Here is a 17,469-nt window from a genome sequence, read left to right as displayed (position 1 = left end):
CTGTGGTGGATGAGGAGAGGGGTCTCTCCTCCCACACCTCGGTCCCTCCCGAGTAGCAGCAGATCACAGTCCCCACCTTTTACGGCGACACTGACGGCAGCCCCCACCGCAGGAGACGATCTACAAACCTATCGCTTAACGACCATCAACATTAACACCATTCGGACACGTACGAAGTTGTCGCTGCTCCAAGACATGCTCAATGCAGCAGACGTTGACATTGTCTTTCTCCAAGAAGTCTTCGTCGCCGATTTCCCGGGTGTGTATGGTTATACGGCTTATGTGTCCCACGCCTCGCCAACTAACAGTGGAGTCGCCATTCTCCTCAGAGAAGGCCTCGAGGCGGACGAAGTCCGATATCTCCCCGACGCTAGAGGAATGGCCGTAACGGTGCAAGGCGTCCGGTTTATCAATGTGTACGCCCCTTCCGGAACGAATCGCCGTCGTGACCGATCGCTCTTCTTCGCAGAAGGAATAGCACCGCTTTTTCAGGGCAGGCACGATGACTTGATATTAGGGGGCGATTTCAATTGCACCCAAGCACCTAAAGATCAGCTGCCACGCCATTCACCGTGCCCCGAACTTGGAACACTCATCGGCAATCTCCAGCTGGTAGATACATGGGAACATGTCCGAGGAAATAGACCGGGATACACCCATTTCACGAGTCACTCGTCTAGTCGCATCGATAGGATTTACGTCTCCCGTTCCCTCGCGGCAACAGTGAGTGACGCGGAGGTGTGGCCAGTAGCCTTTTCTGATCACGAGGCCTATATATGTGCCGTCACCCTTCGTCGCCAACGGGTGTGGCGCAGCCGACATCCCTGGAAACTAAACCTTGTTCATCTCGCTTCTCCGGATTGTCGACGCGCCATCGAAGACACGTGGAGTTTGTGCGTCCGCCACCTCCCAACGTATCCTACGTCGGTTAGTTGGTGGTTAACCTGCGCCAAGCCGGCCCTACGGCGAACCTTTATTACGTATGGTCGTGAGACTGCTGCTTGGAGGCGGCAGACCCTTGATTTTTATTTCACCGTCCTTCGCGAATGCGTCTCCTTGCCACCCACACCGGAAAGACAGCTGACAGTTCAGCGTGCGAAAGCATAGATCGTAGCCCATATGCGCCGACACCTCGAAGGAACGATCGTCCGAGCGCGGACACAAGACAGACTCGCAACGGAACGACCCACCATGTACCACGTCATCCGAGAACGTACACTGCGAAGACGGGCGCTGATACATACCATCACCACTGAGGACGGCCATCATCACACCACACAACGCGATATTGCTGCAGCCTTCTTCGACCATTACGCACGACTTTATTCTGCTCAATGTTCCGACCCGACGACGGTGACAGCAGTCTCACAACTGGTTTACGGCATTGTCCCACAGGATTTACAAACTGAATTATTGAACGGCATTACGGAAGACGAAGTTATCGACGCCATCGGTAAAGGAGCGGCGAATAAGTCTCCTGGCCCCGACGGGCTCCCTGTGGAGTTTTATAGAACTTTCCAGTATTTACTGGCTCCCAAGTTAACAGACATCTGTCGGGAGCTCATGTCCCCCGCGGTGCCGCTCCCTGCGACCTTCGTAGAAGGAATAATTGTACCGGTTCACAAGCCTAAAGGTGGGGCTCGAATACAAGATTACCGCCCGCTAACACTCGTCAACTGCGACATGAAGATATTCACCAGACTATTAGCAAACCGTCTACGACCGACCCTACCTTACGTCATCTCGCCAGATCAGACTTCCCTAGGGGGTATCAACAACATCCACACAGCACTGTGTCGATACCGTGACTTAATAGCCCTAGCCAGGGCACGCCGCATCCCGGGAGCGCTGGCATCACTAGATTTTAGCCAAGCTTTTGATCGAGTGGATCACGCGTACCTGACATCCGTTCTCCAGCACATGCAGTACCCACAGCAATTCACAGACGTCGTGATGCGCCTACTCCGAGGGGCGACTCCCAAAGTGCTCGTTAACGGGCGTCTCTCGCAGTCCCTCCCGATTTTCCGCTCCGTCCGTCAAGGCTGCCCCTTGTCGACGTTACTATATGCTCTGGCCCTGGAACCGCTCCTCTGTGGTCTCCGTCAACTCCTCACCGGTCTTACCCTACGTGACGTCACATTTCGCTGTACAGCATATGCAGACGACCTGGTTCTCGTGTTCCGCAATCGCGACGATGTCAACAGAGCACTAGAATGGATTACCACGTACGGTGTGGCTTCCGGCAGCTGTCTCAACGTCGCCAAATCGGTCGCCATGGCCATAGGAGACGGGTTGACTCCAGCGTGTGTCGAACCCCTACAGCTTCGTGGCACTATCAAATGTCTCGGAATAGAGTTTCACGACGACATACGGCGCACCGCGGCTCTTAACTACCGCCGCTTATTACAACAAATTCGGGTCCAGATCTTCAACCTTCGTCTGCGGACCCTCGACATTCTCCAAAGGACACACTTCGTCAATGTTTACCTCGCATCGCGCCTTCCACATATAGCGCGTGTTCTCCCAATACCGCCAGCCGGGGTGGCCAAGCGGTTAAAGGCGCTACAGTCTGGAACCGCGTGACCGCTACGGTCGCAGGTTCGAATCCTGCCTCGGGCATGGATGTGTGTGATGTCCTTAGGTTAGTTATGTTTAAGTAGTTCTAAGTTCTAGGGGACTGATGACCTTAGAAGTTAAGTCCCATAGTGCTCAGAGCCATTTGAACCATTTTTCTCCCAATACCGTTACTGATGGCTCGACGTCTATTAGCGGCATTCGGAGCCTACGTCAGTACAGGCATGCTCTTCAAAGTCAGTTATGAGTCACTGACCCTTCCCCCAGAAAGGGGAGGTCTTGGTCTAGTCCATGTCCACGACAGAGCTGTGGCCCTGTATGTCAGCTCACACATCAAGCTGTGGCGCCACCACCCGGAAAGTTTGACAGGTTTGCTGTTGGAGTCCTTATCTCCGCCCTCCATTATGCCCCCACTGACGACGCAAGACATACCCCCACCCTTCTACTACTTCGGGAACTTTTATATTGAACACAGCTATGTCCGTATCGCAATACCACCGACGAAACAGGCGTCGGCGCGAGATATATATCATGTCCTACAGCAGAGGCGCCCACCAAACATCGTGGAGATCAAAAGCCCTCAGGTTAATTGGAAGGTGGTGTGGAAGACGATTCACGCGATTCCACTGGACACAGCCGTCCGATCCACATGGTACATCACAGTCAATGGTAAACAGATCACCCGATCACGCCTCCACAAGATAAACATGGCGGAATCGCCTCTCTGCGTAGACTGCGGGATACCAGACACGGACGAACACAGTCTCACATGTGGCGCGGCAGAAGACGTATGGCGCTTGGTGCGACAAATTTTGTCGTATTTTCTACGAGTGACTCCGAAACACATTACACCCCGGTTTCTACTATTTCCGGATCAACAGTATTTCCCGCGCGCCAAGACCAACGCTGTCACGTGGATCCGTGCGCATGCGGTACACTACTTATTTCACGATGGACCTAAAGATGTATTAGACTTTTGGAACTACCTACAAGAACGTCATTGCAAGATCGTACGGAACCCAAAATACAGACAGTATTTTTCTAATTACTTAGGGAGTGCCCTACGCGACCCTCCACGCAGCTGGATCATCAACAGGTAGGAGAAGATACCCATTGAGTGAGCTGACATGACTAAGTTCGATTCTCGGTGGAACAACATGATATACGTGAAGACGTACCTGGATGATGAAGCGTAAGGAGAGTAGCGACACACCCTTCTGCATCCTGTATGAAGCACTTTTTTTTCGTTTTCCCCATATACATTACCTCGGTGTAGGAACGTGCCGAGATATTGTTTTCTTTTTCTCAGAGCACGATGCGGTGCTAGATACATTTATTTTTGTTGTGGTATAAAGTAAAACCACATTAAGAATGTATTAAAAACAGTAAATAAAAATAAATAAATCAATAATAATTCCCACAAAAGATTTCCGCTTCCCATCCCTGATTCCTTGACGGACGAGGGGGACGTTTAATTTTTTATTTTCAGTTTATGTGACAAAAAAAACGATTCGTCGCATTCGAGATAAATTTGAAGCCGAAGGCTGTGTTAAAGATGTACACAAACAACGATCTGGACGACCTGTAACAGTAACAAGTCCAGCTAACTCCCGTCGTGTGTTATAACAATCCACTCGCTCACCACAGAAGTCTGTGAGATCGTGTGCCCGTGAAACTGGAGTGAGTCGCTCAAGTGTTCGTTTGAAGACAGCAAAGTGGAAGTGCTACATCCCACGATTGCTACACGCAATGAACGAGGACGGCCCAGATTGTAGAATGGAGTACTGCGAGTGGTTTACTAACATGGTGCGCAACAATGAAGAGTTTGCAGAGATGATTGTGTGGTCTGATGAGGCACAGTTCAAACTCAATGGTACAGTAAATCGCCACAATTGCATCTACTGGGCCGCCGAAAATCCGAACGTCCATGTAGACAAAGCCGTGACTTTGCCAGGAGTAAATGTGTGGTGTGGGTTGTCTTACCGGGGCTTGACTGGGCCATTCTTCTTTGACCGCACAGTTACCGGTGAGGTGTGCCTTCAGAAGCTTTAGACATCCATTTTACTTGCCATCTGAGACTTGTATGGAGACGGAAGAGTTTACTTTCAACAAGATGATGCCTCAGTCCACTACAAAAATCGTGTTAGGGCGTATCTCGACGAAAATCTACCAGGAAAATGGATAGGCCGTGGAGAGGCTGTGGAGTATCCACCACGTTCTCCAGACCTAACTCCTCTGGACTTTTACCTGTGAGGAACACTAAAGGACGTCATTTATTGACAAAAGCCACGCACATTGGATGAACTTTGAGAATTCATCGTACATTCGTGTGCAAATATCCAACTGAACACGTTGCAGTCAGTAGTTCATGCTGCAGTTCGGCGGCATCGTCTGTGTGTGGATGTTAATGGTGACCATTTCGAAGACCTACAGTGATATATTTTTAAGTTGGACTTTAAGCTACACTTTCACCATAAAGGAGACAACTCCGCCAATTAGTTTGCAAGTTATGCACTTTTAAACAGTGGATACATTTTTTTGGACCACTCTGTATATACCATAAATGGGTGCGTAAATGATTAGAGTTGCAGTCATATGTGACGGCTAGAGCTGTCAGCAGAGGGTATTAAAGTTGTCACCACGTGGTCATATTAGCAGGTCTGGTAGGGTATGTATCGGATGTGCGCTTTGACAGACAGTAAGTATTTTTTTCTGGAAACTGGAGCTCTATAGCTAACATTTATTGTGCTTATTATTTTTATTTCTTTATTTGGGACTAGTTTGCGGATCTTAGCCATATTATTAAGCACTCTTGTGTAAAAATAATACATAAAACGCAAGGAGCAGCCTAAAGATGCAGAATTTGGTAAACTGAACTACCACATCTTTATACTACTATTTATTTATGTAATACCAAATAGGACATTACATAGCATAAAATGTAGTGTAGGTTACTGACAGCTATGCCGTCCGCTAAACAAATAGGCATAGTCCGTCAGAGGAATAGAGCAGAGGCACTTGTAGGTAGAGAAACTGCTATGCTTGGTGCAATGTACGCCAGGATGTTAGATCTTGTAATGTCACTTTCCGCACTCCATGTCTTGTACTTGATGTTAAGCGTGGGTATAAGACGCATTTACTGTTTTTACAACTGTATCAAACAAGTGGAAAATGGAAATGGAAAATGTTGTAAGCGCCAAATCTGACATTTATCTCTGTTTATACATATCTGACTTGTATCCAAAAAATTCAGAAGGTATTCTGATACCACAGAATTGTGCTGATTATCACACCACAAAAAATGTGCCAAAATAAAAAACTTTATTAAGAAAGTGTTTAATGCCATACCAGTAAACTATATGGTTCTGAGTGCCAATGGGAAAGTTTTTGCAATTGATTCTTGCATAGAAGAAAACAGCAACCAGCCACTGTTTACAATGCTATTTAATTACACAGACAGCGCCGTTTCGAACCGACAGGTTCACCTTCAGACAGATATTCACTTTTAAATTACATTTGTTGCTGTTTACATTGCTTGTTGGTTGTTTTTTTCAAGAACTAATATAAACAATAACAAATGTAATCCAAACGTGAACAGCTGTCTGTAGGTGAACCTACCGATTCGAAACTGGTAACGGCGCCGTTTACGTAAATAAACAATATTATTAACAACGGCTGGTTGCTGTTCCTTCTTTGCAAGAATCAGCTTTTATTTTGTACACAGCCATCGTCTCAAAAATGTCCGTTTCCTACAAAATAGCAGGAAGAAAGTTTTGGTTCTAAGTGCCATTAACACTGAAGCACTACGTACTATTTGTGGTAATACAAATACAGTAATACAGCTTTAAGTTTTTAACTACTACAACAGTAGTCAACAAAAACCACTTCTCATTCTTTTTAAATTGTGGAACCCCAGAAGGAAGCACGATTTGGCACAAAGACCATGCACCATCTAACAGCGCATGTTTGAAAGACTTCCTCCATGATTCCATCTGAATCAAGTCTGGGTACATGGAACAGAGTACCGAGAAAACAATACCACAGAAAACGCGTTTTTGAAAAAGTGACACTGAATGTTTTCCATTTACACACTTTAATTGTCGAAGACTTACTTATTCCGGTTATATATTTTATATTCGTTATTCCTTCTTGGAAGTCTCTGTGTCGAAGTATAGCTGTTTGTTTATCAGATTACGTAGCTATCTGTAATCTAAATTACATTTTATTATTTGTAGGGATTAATGTTATATTGGGTATTACATAAGTTAGTGGTAGTTTAATGCTACTATATCGTAATTTGTATCTTAATGATGAGACTAATTCTTTATGCAAAAATTTTGATGCAGGAACGCTTAAGAATGGGTCTGCGACTCCGGAACTGTTCGCAAGGAAAAACAAATGTTCTAAAACTTAGTCATTACAGCAAATAACTAAGGACAATACCGCATGATGGCATGAGAAAAAGTTACCAACGTTGCGTAGTTGGAAACGGCAATCATTGCCTATCTGTGTGTGACTGGCTACCGAATTGCACAATATGCTGGTATGTGGGCCATGTGGATATGACAGTGACTCAGTAGTGTGCTGTATCGGAACATATATCGTAAGCATTGTGGTTGACGAAGCCTGGCTATGTTCATCTCGGTAGCTGCGCGGTCTGCGGGTTCGACTCCCGGCCGGGTCGGTGATATTCTCTGCTGGGGCAGCGGGTGTTGTGTTGTCCTCACGTTCGTATCGTCTTAATTGACATTCCACGTTTACGATAGCTGAATGGGCATGTCCCGAAAGCCACTAAATTAAAAAAAAGTCTAGTTACACCAACGAAGGATTGCCTTATTGTGCAGCAAGCACATCATAATCCCTTGACATGTGTACCTGTCAGTCAGGCACAAGTAAAGATATCAGCACGACACACCATGACAACCCATATCATTGGACGAAGAGTGGCAGAGGCCGGTTTACTGTATCGTGCCGGCCAGTGTGGCCACGCGGTTAAAGGCGCTTCAGTCTGGAACCGCGCGACCGCTACGGTCGCAGGTTCGAATCCTGCCTCGGGCATCGATGTGTGTGATGTCCTTAGGTTAGTTAGGTTTAAGTAGTTCTAAGTTCAAGGGACTGATGACCTCAGATGTTAAGTCCCATAGTGCTCAGAGCCATTTGAACCATTTTACTGTATCGTAATCCAATGATTAGGCTGCCGTAAACAGCACCACACAGAGACCTGGCCGAGAAGTACTTTTTATTTATTTATTGTATGGTGTTGTGTTGGCAGAAGAGCCAACACCGTGTTACGATTGGAGGCCGAAATGCACGCGTTTTAGCTCACGCAGGCTGGCGTGAGGAGGGAAGGACTATACTGACGTGAGGTCTGGAACATGCCAAGGAATTAGAATTCAGAAAGCGGACGTAATTAGTTTCAGAATTCATTCTAATTACTGAATATGGCGCCTTGCTAGGTCGTAGCAAATGACATAGCTGAAGGCTATGCTAAACTGTCGTCTCCGCAAATGAGAGCGTATGTAGACAGTGAACCATCGCTAGCAAAGACGGCTGTACAACTGGGGCGAGTGCTAGGGAGTCTCTCTAGACTAGACCTGCCGTGTGGCGGCGCTCGGTTCAAATGGTTCAAATGGCTCTGAGCACTATGGGACTTAACTTCTGTGGTCATCAGTCCCCTAGAACTTAGAACTACTTAAACCTAACTAACCTAAGGACATCACACACATCCATGCCCGAGGCAGGATTCGAACCTGCAACCGTAGCAGTCGCGCGGTTCCGGACTGAGCGCCTGAACCGCTAGACCACCGCGGCCGGCACGCGGCGCTCGGTCTGCAATCACTGATAGTAGCGGACCGCGGCCGATTTAAAGGCTACCACCTAGCAAGTGTGGTGTCTGGCGGTGACACCACATATGGCAACAACAGAAAACATTGACAAGTACAGATAGTGTACCCCGGGCAACTTACTGCTAAGGCAGGACGTCGAAAAGTCTACACTACCGGCAGCCATACTAAACTATTGGCCATTAAAATTGCTACACCACGAAGATGACGTGCTACAGACGCAGAAATTTAATCGACAGGCTTTCCAGAGCATTCACACAACGTTGGCGCCGGTGGCGACACCTACAACGTGCTGACATGAGCAAAGTTTCCAACCGATTTCTCATACACAAACAGCAGTTGACCACCGTTGCCTGGTGAAACGTTGTTGTGATGCCTCGTGTAAGGAGGAGAAATGCGTACCATCACGTTTCCGACTTTGATAAAGGTCGCATTGTAGCCTATCGCGACTGCGGTTTATCGTATCACGACATTGCTGCTCGCGTTGGTCGAGATCCAATGACTGTTAGCAGAATATGGAATCGGTGGGTTCAGGAGGGTAATACGGAACGCTATGCTGGTTCCCAACGGCCTCGTATCACTAGCAGTCGAGATGACAGGCATCTTATCCGCATGGCTGTAACGGATCGTGCAGCCACGTCTCGAACCCTAAGTCAACAGATGGGGACGTTTGCAAGACAACAATCATCTGCACGAACAGTTCGACGACGTTTGCAGCAGCATAGACTATCAGCTCGGAGACCATGGCTGCGGTTACCTTTGACGCTGCTTCACAGACAGGAGCGCCTGCGATGGTGTACTCAACGACGAAGCTGGGTGTACGAATGGCAAAACGCCATTTTTTCGGATGAATCCAGGTTCTGTTTACAGCATCATGATGGTAGCATCCGTGTTTGGCGACATCGCGGTGAACGCACATTGGAAGCATGTATTCGTCATCGCCATACTGGCGTATCACCCGGCGTGATGGTACGGGGTGCCATTGGGTACACATCTCGGTCGCCTCTTGTTGGCATTGACGGCACTTTGAACAGTGGACGTTACATTTCAGATGTGTTACGACCCGTGGCTCTACCCTTCATTCTATCCCTGCGAAACCCCACATTTCAGCAGGATTACGCACGACCGCATGTTGCAGATCCTGTACGGGCCTTTCTGGATACAGAAAATGTTCTACTGCTGCCCAGGCCAGCACATTCTCTAGATCTCTCACCAACTGAAAACGGCTGGTCAATGGTGGCCGAGCAACTGGCTCGTCACAATACGCTAGTCACTACTCTTGATGAACTGTGGTATCGTGTTGAAGCTGCATGGGCAGCTGTACCTGTACACGCCATGCAAGCTCTGTTTGACTCAATTCCCAGGCGTATCAAGGCCGTTAATACGGCCAGAGGTGGTTGTTCTGGGTACTGATTTCTCAGGATCTAAGCACCCAAATTGCGTGAAAATGTAATCGCATGTCAGTTCTAGTATAATATATATGTCCAATGAATACCCGTTTATCATCTGCATGTTTTCTTGGCGTAGCAATTTTAATGGCCAGTAGTGTAGATCACTCTCTCATGGTTACTCAAGGCAACAACACACGAGAAGTACATGAGAAATACAGTCTGCTGTCGAGGAGCGTCGCCTCATTTTCAGCGTTTAATTTCAGTTCTCCTCGGATGACCTTCGTCTGCTAGCATGGCTACACCGAAGGGAAAGTAGAATTTTGGAGAAGCACATTTGTGTTATGCCTAGCATCACTGTGCGAGAAGTCATAGGGAATAGCCTCACTTCACCTCTGGTAGTGATTCAGGGAACCATGAGGATACAGCAGCACGCTACAAATATCCTGCGTCCTCATGTGTTACCTCTCAAGAGAAAGCATTCTGTCCCCATATTCCAGCAGAACAACGCTCATCCTCGCACGGCACATATCTCTATCAACTACCTGTGTGCTGTTGGTGTACTCATTTGGTCAATAAGATCCCCAGATCGGTCCTCAATAGACCTTGTGAAGAAAAACTCCATACTAGTGCTAATATTGTGGAAATCGTAGGCCAGTTACAACAGTTGTGGCCCCGAAATTTCAGGAGAGGATACACCTTTCACAAACGAAACAGTGCGTGGATCCAAGTCTGAGTCGGTGCAACATATTACTGACAAGACACCAGCAGTGTGATAGTAATGCCAACTTTGTTGTTAATTAAATTTGGTTTTGTTATCACCAAAATAAAGCCTCGTAGCCTCTCAAGACGTTAAATTGAATTCCTTCTAGGCAACTAGGTTCTTAAATGAAGACGTGAGGCCCATCTTGACCACGTTAAACGTCTGATGTTCATGGCTCATTATCTCAAATACTAGATAGACATTAGGAATATCACCCATATATTAACTACAGTGGTCTAGAATGAAGGGTTTAGCTTTAATATGCAAGGTTTTATAACTTTTATAACTGCAGTTTGGTCCCTTTAATCCTTAAACCAACCAACCTATTCAAATTCTGTAGGTTTGTTAGAATTTTGACAGCGTAAAATACATAAAACGAAGCCAGTTGAACACAAATCTATGAGTGTAGATCCATGGGTTTGCGGTTGGCTGTGGAGATATCTATAAAAGTTTCAGAGTAAACCGTTAAGTAGTTTCTGAGAAACAAGGCATTTTACTGGAAAATGTACAAACTGAAGTTTATTAAAAACACGCTGCTCTATATCGTGGGTTATCTTCATCCTCACTGTTATCAGGAAACTGTTGTTTTCTCCTTTTTCTAGCCTCTTTGATGATACTTTTTGCTGAGACCTTAATTTTTCTCACTCTTACAATGTTTATTTTTTCCCTTTATTGTTATTTCATCCACCTCTCCCCAAATGGGTGCGGGGTGGTCTGCCAGCGGTACAATTTCCACTCTTCATCCAAACGAATTAAAAAAAAATTATAATGACAATTAGAAACAAAATACGGAGCTGTGTTTCTACATTAAATTAAAAATTAAAGACAGACAGTTAAAAATGGAACTTATATACATTTTAAAAACACATCACATGAAGATGAAATTCTTCTGACAAAAGCAAAAAAAAGAAAAAGAAAAAGAAAACACTGAAGGACTGAACTTTTATTAAAATCTGAAGGACCTGCACAGGATGGGAAGTATTTTTGGAAGAGAGAGTATGTTCCATAGGGTTGAGGGGGTGTGTGTAAAAAGATAATGGTCTGTTAGATTGGAAAATTATGGAGATAGTAGGTAGGAGTTGATGTGGATAGTGGGTAACAAAGTACACAGAGGATGAGAAGTAATGCGGTGTGTGGTTAGGATAGTGGTTACAAGAGGAAAGGAATGGAGGTGGATGGAGAGGCAAAAGGAGTGGGATAGAGGGAACAGCTGATTGGTGGCGCTAGGAGTGAATGCGGCTCGTCCAGCAAGCGTGGCGAGATAGTCTGCGCAACTGCGAGAGGGAAGGAGGGAAGGAATATAGAGTCAAAGTTGGTAGGCGTGACAGGTACTGGGGCGGATCTTATTGTCTCGGAGAGGGAGCTGGTTGAAGTTGCGTTGGGATAGGATATGGAGTGTGTGTAGATGTAGGAACGGGAGGATGTGTTTGTGAAAGCGTGGCAGCATACTAGAATGTGTGATCAGAGGAGAGACAATGGGGTTACTGGAATGTAGTCTGCGGATAGTGTAGGAGACGCAGAGGTTTCGACGTTGGTGAGGAGCGGTGGGAATGTGAAGAGATGGTAGAGGATCTATGCGGGTGAATGTATACGGACCCAGAAAGCGAGACAACGTTCAAGGATTTGGAGGGTCTTACAGAACTCTGGTGTGGTGGAGATCCAGGTAACATTTGCATAGCAGAGGCTGGGTCGGATCGGGGTATTGTAGGTGTAGACGATAGTGGAGGAACAATATTAACGATGTGAAATCTTTTTACTGCAAGCTTTCCCAAACTCGCTTCTAGATTCTCAAGTACTCTGTCTAGAAGAGCTAAATGTCCCTTATATGAATGCGGGGTGTCTGTTTCTTCGCAAATATCTGAAAGAATAGACACTACCATTCATATAACTGATTCGCCCCAACGGGCAATGGATCCACCACCTTCGGTGCGGATGCTCAATTGGGTTCGACCTCCTGCAGGAATCTCAAAGTAGCAAGCATGTCAGGACGTGGACGAGAACAGCTGATTGGTGGCGCTGGGAGTGAATGCGGGTCGTCCAGCAAGCGTGCCGAGATAGTCTGCGCAACTGCGAGAAACCCTGTGTTCAGATGGCGTAGTGGTTAACGCGACTGTCCAGTAAGCGGAGATCCTAGGTTTGTATCCCAGTCTGGCACACATTTTCACTCGTCATCACTGATTCCGCATAAAATCCTGATGCAAATGACATCAATAGTTCTCTTCTCTTTCCTTCGCTTTATCCCCCCCCTTTAATTTACATAATAATAGGTCCCTAATTTTAGTGTTCTCTCCCTAGCAAACACAAATGCATTTCAAATAGTTTGAACAAAACTTCTTCGTTGTTGTTGTGGTCTGCAGTAGGAAGACTGGTTTGATGCAGCTCTCCATGCTGCTGTAGCCTGTGCAAGCCTCTTCACCTCCGAATAACTACTGCAACCTACATCCTTCTGAATCTGCTTATTGTATTCACCTCTTGGTCTCCCTCTACGATTTTTACCCGTTACACTTCCCTCCTGGACTAAATTGGGGATCCCTTAATGTCTCAGAATGTGTCCCACCAACCGATCCCTTCTTCTAATCAGGTTGGGCCACAAATTTCTTTTCTCCCCCCACCTCCCCTAATTCTTTTCAGTACCTCTTCATTAGTTACGTGATCTACACATCCAATCTTCAACATCCTTCTGTAGCTCCACATTTCAAAATATTCTATTCTCCTTTTGTCTAAACTGTTTATCGTCAATGTTCCACTTCCATACATGGCTACAGTCCATACAAATTCTTTCAGAAAAGTCTTCCTGACACTTAAATCTGTATTCGAAGTTAACAAATTTCTCTTCTTCAGAAACGCTTTTCTTGCCATAGCCAGTCTATATTTTATATCCTCTCTACTTCGACTATCATCAGTTATTTTGCTGCCCAAATAGTAAAACACTTCTACTACTTTAAGTGTTTCATTTCCTAATCTAATATCCTCCTTTCAAGCCACTATCCATTCCGTTCCATTCCTCTTCCAAGTTCTATGCTGTTTCTGATAGAATTAGTATTTACAATGTCATCGCCAAACTTCAAAGTTTTTATTTCTTCTCCATGCACTTTAATTCCCTCTCCAACAAGTTTTTCTTTTGTTTCCTTTACTGCTTGCTCAGTATATGGATTGAATAACATCGGCGATAGGCTACAACCCTTCTCACTCCCTTCTCAATTACTGTTTACCTGTCATGCCCCTCGACTCTTTCAACTCCCGTCTCGTTTCTGTATAAATTGTAAATAGCCTTTAGCTCCCTGTATTTTATCCCCGCCACCTTCAGAATTTGAAAAATGGATTTCCTGTCAACATTATCGAAAGCTTTCTGTAAGTCTAGAAATGCTGTAAACATAGGTTTGCCATTCCTTAACCTATCTTCTATGAGAAGTCGTAGCGTCAGTATTGCCTCATGCGTTCCTATATTTCTCTGGAATCCAAACTGATCTTCCCCGAGGTCGGCTTCTACTAGTTTTTCCATTCTTCTGTAAAGAATTCGTGTTTGTATTTTGCAACTGTGATTTATTAAACTGATAGTTCGGTAATTTTCAGATTTGTCAGCATCTGCTTTCTTGGGATTGGGATTATTATATTCTTCTTAAAGTCTGAAGATACTTATATATCTTCACACCAGGTCGAAGATTTTTGTCATGGCTGGCTCTCCCAAGACTATGAGCAGTTCTAATGGTATGTTTTCTATTCCCGGGGGCTTGTTTCGACTGAGGTCTTTCAGTGCTCTGTCAAATTCTTCACGAAGTGTCATATCTCTCATCTCATTTTCATCTACGTCCTCTTCCATTTCCATGATATTGACCTCAAGTACATCTCCCCTGCACAGACCCTCTATATACTCCTTCCACTTTTCTAAGGACTGATTTTCCACCTGAGCTCTTGATATTCATACAGGTGGTTCTCTTTTCTGCAAAAGTCTCTTTAATTTTCCTGTAGGCCTTATCTATCTTTCTCCTAGTGGTATATGCTTCTAAATCCTTACATTTGTCTTCTAGCCATTCCTTCTTAGCCATTTTGCACTTCCTGTCAATCACATTTTTTAGACGTTTGTATTCACTTTCGCCTGATTCATTTACTGCATTTTTGCATTTTCTCCTTTCACCAGTTAAATTAAGTATCTCTTGTGTTACCCAAAGCTTTCTATTGGCCCTCATCTTGTTACCTACTTGATCGTGTGCTGCCTTCACTATTTCAATTATCAAAGCTACCCATTCTTCTACTGTATTTCTTTCCCCCATGCTTGTCAATCGTTCTCTAATGCTCCCTCTGAAACACTCTACAACCTCTGGTTCTTTCAGTCTATCCAGGTCCCATCTCCTTAAATTCCTACTTTTTTGCAATTTCTTCAGATGTAATCTACAGATCATAACCAATAAATTGTGGTCAGAGTGCACATCGGCTCCTGGAAATCTCTTACAATTTGAAACTTGGTTCCGAAATCTTTGTCTTACTATTATATAATTAATATGAAGCCTTCCGGTGTCTCCATATCTTCTTTCACGATTCTTAAACCAAGTATTGGCTATGATTAAATTATTCTCTGTGCAAAATTCTACAAGGCGGCTTCCTCTTTCGTTCCTTTCCCCCAGTTCATATTCACCAACTACTTTTCCCTTGGCCGGAGTGACCGAGCGGTTCTAGGCGCTTCAGTCTGGAACTGCGCAACCGCTACGCTCGCTGGTTCGAATCCTGCCTCGGGCATTGATGTGTGTTATGTTCTTAGGTTAGTTAGGTTTAAGTAGTTCTAAGTTCTATGGGACTGATGACATCAGCTGTTAAGTCCCATAGTGCTCAGAGCCATACTTTTCCCTCGCTTCCTTTTCCTACTATCGAATTCCCCACGACTAATAAATTTTCGTTTCCCTTAACTATCTGAATAATTTCTTTTATTTCATCATACATTTCCTCAATCTTCGCATCATCTGCAGAGCTAGTTGGCATATAAACTTGTACTACTGTGGTGGGTATGGACTTCGTGTCTATCTTACCTACAATAATGCGTTCACTATGCTGTTCATAGTAGCTTACCCGTGTTCCTGTTTTGTTATTCATTATTAAACCTATCCTGTATTACCCCTGTTTAATTTTGTATTTATAATTCTGTATTCGCCTGACCAGAAGTCCAGTTCCTCCTGCCACCTAACTTCAGTAACTCCCTTTGTATCTAACTTCAACGTATCCATTTTCCTTTTCAAACTTCTTTACCTGCCAATATTTTTTCAGACAGTGTTACTACATAACCAAATACAGAACAGCTCACTTGTTCCCTTAGAACATGAGCCAAAGTGACGAACTCTACAACTGTATTAATATACACGTCATTTTCTACACTTAACTTCTCATAAACACAGAAGTCTAGTTTCTCTGTTCCACTGCAGTGTTCTAGGCAGAAATAGCACTCACAGTTTCTAAGTCATATTCAAACACGTGAGTTTGACATCAATTTAATATCTGAGATAAGACCTGTTACCTTTGTTTGTGCGCTTCTTAAACATTCCTGTCAGTTTTGTAGTTATTCTACTGAAGAAACACCGAACACATCTGACTGCAACAACACTCGAGAAACACAAAAACTAAGGTACTTTACGTAACACACTGCACCAGTCATACAAAAATCTTCGAGAACAAAACGCTACGTAGAGCAAACTGTCCGCTACAAAACAACGAAAATCATAGTCTTCTGCAATAAATAAAGTACATATGTCCAGTCCAATAAGCCAATGTAATTTTTTAGATGGACTATTGCACCAGATTTGAAAAAGATGATGAAACCAACAAGAAACTGTTTCTTCCCAATAAATAATACAGTGAGAAAATTTTAACAAAAATTTAGAGGACATAAATATATTTAATGCTAAAAGAATTCTGTTAAACGACGCATGCGGGAAAAATAAAAATAATAAAAAGAAAAAAAAAAAACACTCTCTTCTCTGACTTCAGAGTACTGTGCAGCAGTTCAATTTCTTACTGAAATTTTCTGTTGTAGGTATACACTGAACATAGAAAGTTTAATAAAATGTACTGTTTTTTGCATCTACAGTCTCTTATTCGTACTTGTAGTGTCTTCTTCAGTGCGGCTGGTCCCGGTGGAGGTTCGAGTCCTCCCTCCGGCACGGGTGTTTGTGTTTGTCCTTAGGATAATTTAGGTTAAGTAGTGTGTAAGCTTAGGGACTGATGACCTTAGCAATCCCATAAGATTTCACACACATTTCAACATTTTTGTCTTCTTCAGTATCAGATTTTCATCAAATTGTTCGATATAGTCCGTCTTTATATTCGTTCTCGCCGTTAGAATAAGTATCTAAATAGTTTTGCACACTTTTCATGGAGTTCTACATTTCTGATGTAGTGGAGGCAGGATCTTTAATGTCGATTTCATCGTTGTCGTCGCCCACGTCTACGCGATTTTTTGTTCTGAGTAATCTCTTGAATGTCTTCGCCTGTCGTAATCGGAGCTGTACACACGTCACTGACTACAAGAAATTTGTACATTTATACTGTAGGACAGTCCAATAACGTAGAAACTTTCCTGCGCGTAAAAGAAGAGTTACAGTACCTGTATTTAAAAACACAAAGAAACAAGGGAAAAAAACGATTTTGTCAGAAAGTGTACTGATTTCGACACACGATTCACCGACTTCGACACAACCGTCACCATAATCTAAAACTGACTCTCAAGTGTTTTTACAATTTTAGTACAATTATTTTCAGTTATCGATCTCATATGCCCTTTATTATGACTGCCTGTTTCGGTGTTAGCCATCTTACGCACGCCAATTCCTTGTGTTTGCCTGATTATGTAAATACGACAATACTGCCCATCTGCAGAACTTTAAAATTTTGACGTGTACATGCTATGCAGAAAAAC

At 44.3% G+C, this 17,469-nt stretch overlaps 1 protein-coding gene across 1 annotated transcript in view; it reads left to right on the top strand.

Annotated features, from left to right (window-relative positions):
- Positions 1 to 17,469, top strand: part of LOC126184443 (nose resistant to fluoxetine protein 6-like) — a 223,761-nt gene that overhangs the window by 192,003 nt on the left and 14,289 nt on the right. The window lies entirely within an intron of this gene.

Source organism: Schistocerca cancellata, chromosome 4 (assembly GCF_023864275.1).
Source record: "Schistocerca cancellata isolate TAMUIC-IGC-003103 chromosome 4, iqSchCanc2.1, whole genome shotgun sequence".
Lineage (NCBI taxonomy): Eukaryota > Metazoa > Arthropoda > Insecta > Orthoptera > Acrididae > Schistocerca > Schistocerca cancellata.
This window is presented reverse-complemented; position numbering and strand designations above follow the sequence as displayed.